Raw genomic sequence first — 11,444 nt, forward strand, 5'->3', positions numbered from 1 at the left:
TTGTATCATCCATGCTAGTTTATTTTCCTTTTTATGCTTTCTTCTTGTGTGTTTAATAAACCTTAAGAAAAACAAAAAAAATTAGTTGTAGCTTTTAATTAATTTACTTTCCATGCTTGTACTAGTAATTAAAAAGAAAACCCAAAAAGATTTCCTGTTCTTCTTTTGCTTGTTGGGAGCTTTCCCGTGTAAATAGTTTTATTTCTTTTCTTTTCTTTGGGGGTCGATAGGAGAAGACCATAATTAAATTGTTGAAGTGGCTCTTATATGCATTATTGTTGATCTGACAAAAGAGCCCATATTGCCTTGTCTTCTCCTATTTATTGAATGCCTGGAGATTCCAGCTTAGTCCAATGCACGTGTACTATTATTATTATTCACATCATTCGATCGTGCAAGTGAAAGGCAACTATGATGATATATGATGGACTGGCTGAGATGAGAAAAGCTGGTATGAAGTCGACCTCTTTTGTTTTTGTAAATATGATTAGTTCATGGTTCCTGATTCAGCCCATTATGAATAAACATGTTTGCAATGACAACTAGAGATCATAGTTTCTTGTGCCATGCTTGATTAGCTATGAGTTATAATGGTTTACCTTGCATGCCAACATGCTATTAAAATGGTTATGATGTGGTATGATAGGGTGGTATCCTCCTCTGAATGATTTAAGTGACTTGACTTGGCACATGTTCACGCATGTAGTTGAAACAAAATCAACATAGCCTTCACGATATTTATGTTCATGGTGGATTATATCCTAGTCATGCTTGCATTTGGTGTTGATTAATTTTAATGCATGTTCATGACTGTTGTCGCTCTCTAGCTGGTCGCTTCCCAGTCTTTTGCTAGCCTTCACATGTACTAAGCGGGAATACTGCTTGTGCGTCCAATCCCTTAAACCCCAAAGTTATTCCACATGATTCCACTATACCTACCTATATACAGTATCTACATGTCGTTCCAAGTAAATTTGTATGTCCCAAACTCTAACCCTTCAAATAAATATCCTGTTTTGTATGCTCGAATAGCTCATGTATCAACTAGAGCTGTCTGTATCTTCCATGTTAGGCGGGTTATTCTCAAGAGGAGTGGACTCCACTCCTCACTCATGAGATAAATGGTTGGTCACCGGGATGCCCAGTCCCATGCTTTATGCAAAATAAATCAAAATAATTGCAAACAAAACTCCCCTGGGACTCTTGTTAGTTGGAGGCACTCGTTGTTTCGAGCAAGCCATGGATTGATGCTTGTGGTGGAAGGGGGACTATAAACTTTACCATTCTTTTTGGGAACCGCCTATAATGTGTGTAGCATGGAAGATATCGCCATCCCTTGGTTGTTATGTTGACAATGAAAGTATACCACCCAAAATATTATTCACCTTTGTTTCAAAACCGAGCTCTGGCACCTCTACAAATCCCTGCTTCCCTCTGCGAAGGACCTATCTATTTACTTTTATGCTGAGTCATCATCCTGTTATTAAAAAGCACTAGTTGGAGAGCATTGATGTCATTTGCATTCATTATTGTTAGTTTACATTGAGTATGACTTGACTGGATCTCTTTTACCATGAATTACAATGTCTAGGCAATCCTTGGTCTTTAAAGGTGCTCTGCATTTATGTTTTGCGGTCTCAGAAAGGGCTAGCGAGATACCATCTTGTTATATCATATTATGACGGTTTCGAGAAAGTGTTGTCATCTAAGATTTATTATTATTGCTCGCTAGTTGATTATGCTATTGATATGAGTAAACTTGAGATCTATGCGTTTTTATGAATGTGGTTAGTTATCATCTTTAATGAAAACTTGAATGCTGGCTTTACATAATTACAACAACAAGAGCAAACATAGTTTGTAAAAGTTTTTCTTTATCACTTTCAGTTTATCAACTCAATTGCTTGAGGACAAGCAAAGGTTTAAGCTTGGGGGAGTTGATACGTCTCCAACGTATCTACTTTTCCAAACACTTTTGCCCTTGTTTTGGACTCTAACTTGCATGATTTGAATGGAACTAACCCGGACTGACGCTGTTTTCAGCAGAATTACCATTGTGTTATTTATGTGCAGGAGCAAACATTCTCGGAATGACCTGAAACTTCACGGAGCCACTTTTCAGAAAATAAAAAAAATACCTGCCAAAGATGAAGACCAGGGGGCCCACCACCTTGCCACGAGGGTGGGGGGCGCGCCCCTACCTCGTGGGCCCCCTGTTGCCTCTCCGACTCCAACTCCACCTCCATATATTGAGTTTGGGGGAGAAAAAAATTAGAGAGAAGAAATCATCGCGTTTTACGATACGGAGCCGCCACCAAGCCCTAAAACCTCTCGGGAGGGCTGATCTGGAGTCCGTTCGGGGCTCCGAAGAGGGGAATACGTCTCCATCGTCATCATCAACCATCCTCCATCACCAATTTCATGATACTCACCGCCGTGCGTGAGTAATTCCATTGTAGGCTTGCTGGACGGTGATGGGTTGGATGGGATCTATGATGTAATCGAGTTAGTTTTGTTAGGGTTTGATCCCTAGTGTCCACTATGTTCTGAGATTGATGTTGCTATGACTTTGCTATGCTTAATGCTTGTCACTAGGGCCCGAGTGCCGTGATTTCAGATCTGAACCTATTATGTTTTCATCAATATATGAGTGTTCTTGATCCTATCTTGCAAGTCTATAGTCACCTACTATGTGTTATGATCCGTTAACCCCGAAGTGACAATAATCGAGATACTTACCGGTGATGACCATAGTTTCAGGAGTTCATGTATTCACTATGTGTTAATGGTTTGTTCCTCTTATCTATTAAAAGGAGGCCTTAATATCCCTTAGTTTACGTAAGGACCCCGCTGCCACGGGAGGGTAGGACAAAAGATGTCATGCAAGTTCTTTTCCATAAGCATGTATGACTATATTCGGAATACATGCCTACATTATATCTGTAACATCCCAAAATTCTAAATTTTGGAATGTTATTATAATTAAAATATATGATTGTTTGATTGATTGATTGAGTAAAATTGACTGGAATTTTAAAACTTTTGAAGCTTTGAATGAGAGGGAATAAAAGGACTTTCCAAAAAAATTCTGTTTGAAAATATTTGAATTTGGAAATATTTCAAACTTCATGCCACTCAATGATCCACATGATTTCTTCAATGAAAGAGAGTGGGAAGTAAAGAAAAATTTCATTTTGAATTTGTCATTTAAATTTTGTTTTTATCTCAAAGTGGCATTTGAATTTTATTTAGAAAAAACTTTTCTGACAAAGAACACTTAAAACAAAAGTGTTGAGAGGGAGTAACATGACACCCCCAAATGTTGGAATATTTTTTTCATAGAGTTTTGAAAGTCATTTGGATTTTTGTTTGAATTTAAAAAAAATGATTTTTCAAAAAGTATTCTATTTGCCCCTGGAAAATATCCCATTAAATTGGGCTTAATTTTCTGATCATTTTGATATATAATACTCCTATATTTTGTTTTCATTTTATTTTCTAAAATGATTTTTCTTCGCATGTTATTCGAAAAAAGGGAAGGTACTGTTTTTTTTGGGCCAAATCCGGCCCGTTCCAAACCGAATCATCTCTTTCCTCCACGCAAGATACTCGCGATCTCCAGCCACCGCCGGAGCACCGCCGGAATCGCGGGATTCGTGAAATCCCTCGACCCCTCCTCCAAGACGACCTCCTCCCCCCTATAAATAGCCACCTCGCGCATCCATTCCCCCCCAGTCCCTCCTCTCCTCGCCCCACGTCGCCGAGCCGCCCCGCCGGAGTTCGCCGGAGCCGCCGCCGCCATTTGCTCCGCCCCACCCACCGCCGGCCCTCCCCGCCACCCACCTCCGCCACCAGCTGCTCCGCCCCGCTCCGCCGCCCCCACCCGTCCCCTCGCCTCGCCCGGAGGACCACCGGAGCCACTCCGCCCAGGCCCCATGCCGGAACAACTACAGTAATCCCGACCTGCCTTGTTTTTTCATTCTGTTTTTAAAAACAGAATAGTTTCAATCTTGTAAAATCCGCAGTTAATTATATACGAGGTATTTTTGAGTGATTCCAACTGCCTTGGATCACAAATTTTATGAATTTTCTGTTAGTTCAATTGTATTTCATATTTGAGCAGCTTAAATTTGTGTTTGTATGAATTTTCTCAAATCACTAAATTTCAGCTATTTTGAGTTAGGAATATTATTTTTGACCGATTCTTTTTGCTACTGGTTACTTGTTAGACTAGCTACGCAGTAGTGTTTAGTTTGCATGTTAGTGCGTTAGTTAGATTAGCTTTTTATTGTAAACAGTACTGTTTACTCTGTTTTTAGTACTGTTTGTAGTTTTAATTAGTGTCTTTTGCTAGTTTTCCCTAGTGTGTCATATATTCTATTGTTTAACAGTAGGTAATTTCTAGGATTTATTAGACTTAGTATTCTTGAGGTTCTAGGTGTTGTTTGTTGTATGACTAGTTGTTAGCAATAGGAATAGTGTTAGAGGTTCTAGGTACTGTTAGAATTTTAGTATAGGAAAAATACTTTATGTTACTTAGCGAATAATTATTTTTACCTTGTGTTAAGTATTTTTGTTTTAGGATTTTTACTTGTTGTTAAGTAGAGTTGTTGTGGTGTAGATTAGCCCTATAAGTTTATTTTAGTGATCCGGAGTTTTATTTGGTTTTTTACCTTCGATCCTATTTCAATTTCTTTCTTATTTTGATTTGTTATGATTGAGTGCTAGAATGATTGCTTATGTGAATACTATGCTTGCTTGTATAGATTTCATCGGAGAGTGACGACTAGTTTATCAAGTTTTTAAGAGCGATAATATCTTCACCAACTGACCAGGCAAGTTCACTTTGACCATGTTTTTCATACCTATGTTTTATTTGCATGTAGTAGCACCCTTTCAATAATCCCTCCAATAGTGATATTGATTTCTTGTAGTTGAGTAGAATGCATGAGGTAGGAACCCATCTCCCTCTTATCAAGCCCAGGACGTCATATAGTTTTAATGCTACGCTATAGTAGACGGGGTTTGGTATGAGTGCATGAGAGTGGTGTGAGGAAGGAGGACTCTACGTCAATGACGACAACTTGATGATGGCACCGGCAAGGACTGCATCTTCAAGACTCCTCAAGATTTCGAGACCCGAGACAAGAATTCAATACACACTACTGGGTGAAGGATGGTTGACGGGCACCCTGGATAAACCTGTGGTTGTCCGGGATGCATGGAGAAGCGCCATGACATCTTGCGGAAAGCTTCACCCAGACTCAAAGAGACGGAAGAATACTTCATGCCCGGAAGCTTACCTGTGCAACCGCAAGTCACTATGGGCTCTGGCTTGGTTGACCTTAGTTGCGACTCTGGCTGGGACGGTGCTAGCAGATGTAGAACTACGGTAGGATTGGATGAGCACCGGACAGTGGTCAGAGGAACTCTTCGGAAGACCATGTTTCGATCATCTTGTTCTCAAACACCCTGAAGTGCGAGAATGTAAAGAGAGGGATCGAATCTTGCGGGTGAAGTGTACAATTCTCTGCAGAGGGTTAAAACCTAATCGATTAGCCGTGTCCCCGGTTACGGACAAATTGAGCCTGTGGACTTGGATCTATCTCGGAACTCTCAACACCGGACTGATAACATAATTGTGGGCAACTTATGATGATTTGGGTATGAGACATCGGTTGGCGGAACCATGTCATGATAGAAAACTCCGTAGTACAGACTCCTGATATTCCTTTGTTGTAAGGAGAATAAAACCATGTTTTACGCAAAAACATCAGACACAGAGCCACAAAGCCATATTGCATATAGAATAGTTTTATCATCTGTTTTCTCATGTTGTGATCTTGCCGGTACATTCAATCTACCAACCTACACGGCTGCAATGTATCATGTTGCAGATATTTCTTCGACGAGTAAGAGTTACGATACAGGGTTACGGTCTACACTCAACTTGCCGATGGCGTTGATGGGACTCCACACCCGATTTTTTGTTTCCGCTGAGACTTATGAGGTATATATCAATTTTACGTTATTTATACATGTGATTGCCCTTTGATATATACAATGACGTACTGTGTGTGCCAGCATACCGATCCAGGGATGGCACGGATACACAGAGGCTTGACCGTTTGAGGTCGGGTCGCTACAGATATGGTATCAGAGCACATGTTGACTGTAGGACGTGACCCTAGAAATCGAAAAGCCCTAGGACAGGAAATCTCTAAAATTTTATTTTCAAAAAAAACATCCCTTACTTCTTATCTTTTCTGATTTCATAAAATATCTTCTCTTACCTCAGATAGTTAGAATATACCCCTTTCCCTTTTGACCACATAGAGGATCAACTGAAGCCGCTCCAAGAAGGACAAGATATCGGACAACCGATGACCATTTCAGAGTAAACAGGATTTGACCATGCATTAGAAGCATTGAAGCTACACCAGTTGAAGACTGCGACGACTTGAAGAATCAGAAGAATTATTTGACCGTTAGAGGACCAAACCCCTGTTATACACTTACGTTAGATGCGACGATTTGTGAGCTATCATTTGTTTGATGTTTTTCCGGCACCCACAAAATAAAACTTGTTTCTTCAAAACTATTATTTGTATTGTGTGTATCCCTCCCCACCTGAGGGAGTCCTGGATTAGGGGGTGTTCGGATAGCCGGACTATACCTTCAGCCGGACTCCTGGACTATGAAGATACAAGATTGAAGACTCCGTCCCATGTCCGGAAGGGACTTTCCTTGGCGTGGAAGGCAAGCTTGGCGATACGGATATGAAGATCTCCTACCATTGTAACCGACTTTGTGTAACCCTAACCCTACCCGGTGTCTATATAAACCGAAGGGTTTTAGTCCGTAGGAGAACATACACATCAACAATCATACCATAGGCTAGCTTCTAGGGTTTAGCCTCCTTGATCTCGTGGTAGATCTACTCTTGTACTACCCATATCATCAATATTAATCAAGCAGGACGTAGGGTTTTACCTCCATCGAGAGGGCCCGAACCTAGGTAAAACATCGTGTCCCTTGCCTACTGTTACCATCCAGCCTAGATGCACAGATCGGGATCCCCTACCCGAGATCCACCGGTTTTGACACCGACATTGGTGCTTTCATTGAGAGTTCCTCTATGTCGTCGCCGTCAGGCTCGATGGCTCCTACGATCATCGATAGCGATGCAGACCAGGGTGAGACCTTCCTCCCCGGACAGATCTTCGTCTTCGGCGGCTTCGCTCTGCGGGCCAATTCGCTTGGCCATCTGGAGCAGATCGAAAGCTACGCCCCTGGCCGTCAGGTCAGATTTGGAAGTTTTAACTACACGGCTGACATCCGCGGGGACTTGATCTTCGACGGATTCGAGCCACTAACGAGCGCGCCGCACTGTCACGACGAGCATGATTTAGCTCTGCCGCCGAACTGTGCCCTGGAGGCCGCACCCGCATCAGCTCCGCCCCCTAATTTGGAGCTGACTGCGCCGATCGAGGATGGGCGGTTGGACGCCACCTCGGGGGCTGCGACCCTAACGGCGATTGAGCCGAACACCAGCCCCGTACTCTGCGAGACTCATGACTCCGAGGAGCCGGACTCCTCTCCGGACTCTGAACCCTCCGCGCCCCTGCCGATCGAATCCGATTGGGCGCCGATCATGGAGTTCACTACCGCGGACATCTTTCAGCACTCGCCTTTGGGTGATATCCTGAAGTCACTGAAGTCTCTCTCTTTATCAGGAGAGCCCTAGCCAGACTACGGTCAACAAGGTTGGGGTACGGACGATGAAGAAATTCAAATCCCACCCACCACCCACTTTGTAGCCAGTGTCGACGACTTAACCGACATGCTCGACTTCGACTCCGAAGACATCGACGGTATGGACGCCGACGAAGGAGATGACGAAGAACCAGTGCCTACTAGGCCCTGGAAAGCCACCTCGTCATATGACATATACATGGTGGACACCCCAAAAGAGGGAGATGGCGATGGAACAGCGGAGGATGACCCCTCCAAGAAACAGCCTAAGCGCCGGCGTCAGCGGCGCCGCTCAAAATCCCGCCAAAACAAACAAGGCGATTCCAGCACGGGAGATAATAATACTCCGGAAAGTGCCGAAGAAAACCCCCTCTAGCAAGATTTAGCACAGGAGGATGGAGAAACCAGCCCTCATGAGAGAGCGACAGACAGAGAGGTCGAGGACGATAATTATATGCCTCCCTCCGAAGACGAGGCAAGCCTCGACGACAACGAATTCGTCATGCGAGAGGATCCCGTCGAGCAAAAGCGTTTCCAACACAGGCTTATGGCCACGGCAAGAAGCCTCAAGAAAAAATAGCAACAACTCAGAGCTGATCAAGATTTGCTAGTCGACAGATGGACTGAAGTCCTTGCGGCCGAAGAGCATAAACTCAAACGCCCTTCCAAGAGCTACCCAAAGCGCAAGTTGCTACCCCAATTAGAGGAGGAAGCACTTGATGCAGCAGACCGGCCACCTCGTGGTCGCGACAGAGAGGCCTCTCGGCCCTCCACTCAAGCCGCACCCCGTACCAAGGCACGGGAACATGCGCCGGACTTACGAGACATGTTGGAGGACAAGGCAAGGCAAACAAGATCGATCTACGGATCGCGTGGGCGCCCCACGGCTCGAGACGGCAACCGTTACGCCGGCCACAAATTCGGCAGGGCCGAACACAGTAGACAAGGCTCACTGGAGCTACGTCATGATATAGCCCAGTACAGAGGCGCCGCACACCCACTCTGCTTTACAGATGAAATAATGGATCATCAAATCCCTGAGGGTTTCAAACCCGTAAACATCGAATCATATGATGCACAACAGATCCTGCGATATGGATCGAGGATTATCTCCTTCATATCCACATGGCCCGCGGCGATGATTTCCACGCCATCAAATACCTCCCACTCAAGCTTAAAGGACCAGCTCGGCATTGGCTTAACAGCTTGCCAACAGGATCAATCAGTTGTTGGGAGGACCTGGAAGCCGCATTACTCGACAATTTCCAGGGCACTTACGTGCGACCCCCAGACGCAGATGACCTAGGTCACGTAATTCAGCAGCCAGAGGAATCGGCCAGGCAATTCTGGACACGGTTCCTAACAAAGAAAAATCAAATAGTCGACTGTCCGGACGCTGAGGCCCTAGCAGCCTTCAAACACAATATCCGTGATGAGTGGCTGGCCCGGCACCTTGGACAGGAAAAGCCGAAATCTATGGCAGCACTCACGACACTCATGACCCGCTTTTGCACGAGAGAAGACAGCTGGCTTGCTCGTAGCAACAATATGACCAAGAACCCTGGTAATTCAGACACCAGGGACAGTAGTGGCAGGTCGCGTCACAACAAGCAGAAGCGCCGCATTAACGGCAACAATGTTGAGGATACGGCAGTTAATGCCGGATTCAGGGGCTCTAAATCCGGTCAGCGGAAAAAGGCATTCAAAAGGAATCCTAGGGGCCCGTCCAGTTTGGACTGAATACTCGACCGCTCATGCCAGATACATGGCACCCCCGAAAAGCCAGCCAATCACACCAACAGGGATTGTTGGGTGTTCAAGCAGGCAGGCAAGTTAAACGCCGAAAATGAAGACAAGGGGCTGCATAGCGATGACGACGAGGAGCCCCGGCCGCCGAACAACAGTGGGCAGAAGGGTTTTCCCCCACAAGTGCGGACGGTGAACATGATATACGCAACCCATGTCCCTAAAAGGGAGCGGAAGCATGCGTTAAGGGACGTATACGCGGTAGAGCCAGTCGCCCCAAAGTTCAACCCATGGTCCTCCTGCCCGATCACCTTTGATCGAAGGGACCATCCCACTAGCATCCGTCATGGCGGATTCGCCGCATTGGTTCTAGACCCAATTATTGACGGATTTCATCTCACTAGAGTCCTTATGGATGGCGGCAACAGCCTGAACCTGCTTTACCAGGATACAGTGCGGAAAATGGGCATAGATCCCTCGAGGATTAAGCCCACCAAAATGACCTTTAAAGGCGTAATACCAGGTGTAGAGGCCAACTGTACAGGCTCAGTCACAATTGAAGTGGTCTTCGGATCTCCGGATAATTTCCGAAGCGAGGAGTTAATCTTCGACATAGTCCCGTTTCGCAGTGGCTATCACGCACTGCTCGGGCAAACCGCATTCGCTAAGTTCAATGCGGTACCGCATTACGCATACCTTAAGCTCAAGATGCCAGGGCCTCGAGGAGTAATTACGGTCAATGGAAACACCGAACGCTCCCTCCGAACGTAGGAGCACACGGCGGCCCTTGAAGTGGATGTTCAAAGCAGCCTCTCCAGGCAGTTCTCCAGTCTGGCCACTAAACGACCAGACACCGTCAAGCGCGCCCGGAGTAACCTACAACAAGACCGCGTGGCACGATCCGAGTAGGCGTAGCAATGCAGCCCCAACCCCCACCCTCGCAAAAAGGCGATGCCAGTACTTCACGTACATAACTACGCTCTAGAGATACCATGGGCACAGGGGGAGGGGCACCATCACGGCATGCCCAAAACACGGCTTAAACCGTACCAGGGGCTGCCGATTTTTTATTTTTCTCTTACTTTCAGGACTTCATCCTTCGGAAGGCCTGTTCGGCAGTTCAATTGCCGCACAAACGATGCAAGAACCAGGGAAGCAGACAAGCCACGCCGCACTACGGAACTCCCAGGTGGTCTCTATCACGAGAAGTATACCCGTTCCGCATACTATTCCGCAACTTGCCCCTGGAATGGACATGTTAACTAGTCCAACCTTCCATTTATCGCATTATTTGTATCGTTCTGCTTTGATCGCAGCCCTTTTTAATAAACAATGCATAGCTTTCGTCTATTTTTGCATTACCTTTTTTTCTTTATGTATGTTCCTTAACGACATGTTGCACCCGTACACATTGGTTCGGCCAAAATACGCCAGGGGCTTTAGTACCCCTCAATATGGTGTGAGAAGTCCGAACACTTTAACAAGTGCGGCACCCCTAACTTATAGCATTATATGCATCGGCTCCGAATCATGTCTTGGGTCAATAGTTGGGTTTGCCCGGCTCCTATGTGTTGGTGCCTTACGTTCCACTATATCAGCTAAGGTAGCACTAGGAGAACCACTAGATTGTGTGCCGGTTGAGCTGGGTCGAGCACCTCAGTGGAGAAAGCTAAAACTGACTGTCATGATGAAGCGAGAGCTGGTCGCTATTCGAGAGGTTTTTCGAGTCCCTAACGACTTATGCCGCTTAGGGCGAGGAGCCGGCTCTGTCCGGACAAGGTGTGGATAGTGCCCCGAACTCGGTCTTCCGAATACCAGGGGCTTCGCCAAAATTTAAAATTATAGAATTTTATGGCTAAGTGAGAGTGTTCATGCATTATAGTCCGATTGCCTTGTTCGTTGGGCTGAGCGCCTCCCTCGAAGGACCCAAACATGGGAAAAAG

Source organism: Triticum urartu, chromosome 3A, assembly GCF_056163025.1.
Source record: "Triticum urartu cultivar PI428250 chromosome 3A, HENAU_Tu73, whole genome shotgun sequence".
NCBI classification, from domain to species: Eukaryota; Viridiplantae; Streptophyta; class Magnoliopsida; order Poales; family Poaceae; genus Triticum; species Triticum urartu.